General features: G+C 53.1%; 1 pseudogene; it reads right to left on the minus strand.

The window, feature by feature from the left end:
• Positions 1 to 396: 396 nt before the first annotated feature.
• LOC148137483 (U2 spliceosomal RNA) lies at positions 397 to 525 on the minus strand (annotated as a pseudogene).
• Positions 526 to 783: the final 258 nt, after the last annotated feature.

Consider the following 783-nt stretch of genomic DNA (forward strand, 5'->3'; position numbering starts at 1 on the left):
CCGTCTCCTCTGTGCAGGAAGCACACACAAGGGGACCGCCGACAAGATGGAGAACAGCGGCTCCCCTTCCTTTTCTTTGAAGACCTTCAGTAGCTGCTCACATTGCTTCACGCTCCTAAAGGTGACATCGAAGTAGCCTGCCCCAGGGAAATCCTGCAGGCAGTACACATCTGCTGCGGCGAACCCACAGCACTCGAACACCTTCTTGACGAACACCGTCCGATCGACTGGTGTACGCTCCTCCACCTTCTTGACAGACACCTGGACAGTGTTTCGAACCCCCTGCCCAGGGCTGTGCGCAGCTGTTGAGGCCATAGCTCTGAGGTTGGCTGGTCCCTGAATTGGCGTTAGGCCGAAGCCAGCATGAAGATCCACCAATAGCAGGTCAGCACAACCAAATGATCCTCCAACGTCCAATCACGATCCAGCGATGATCTCCACTAGCTCTGATGACTCGCAACTCGACCCCTGTCCTGATAAGAACAGATACTGCACTTGATCTTAGCCAAAAGGCCGAGAAGCGATCGTTGTTGTGTTTGCAGCTGCTCAGGCCTCTGATCCAGACTGACTCTGAAAACAGTGTGAGCCATTGCTGTCGGAGCCTCCTCAACCACTCTGCTTTCGGACATATGCGTGGCCAGTTTCGCTACAGGGAAAATTGCCCGCGCCTATTCAGCCTCGCCCTACATTCCAAACTCGGCAAACCTGGCAACCTGTTTGTCAGTATTTCCTGAGCATTCTCACGTGATATCCTTTATTTTTTTCAGTCATGCTCATAACCCT

This window comes from Chiloscyllium plagiosum, unplaced genomic scaffold (genome assembly GCF_037043375.1).
Source record: "Chiloscyllium plagiosum isolate Xiang-an unplaced genomic scaffold, Cpla_swu_hap1 HiC_scaffold_43, whole genome shotgun sequence".
NCBI lineage: Eukaryota > Metazoa > Chordata > Chondrichthyes > Orectolobiformes > Hemiscylliidae > Chiloscyllium > Chiloscyllium plagiosum.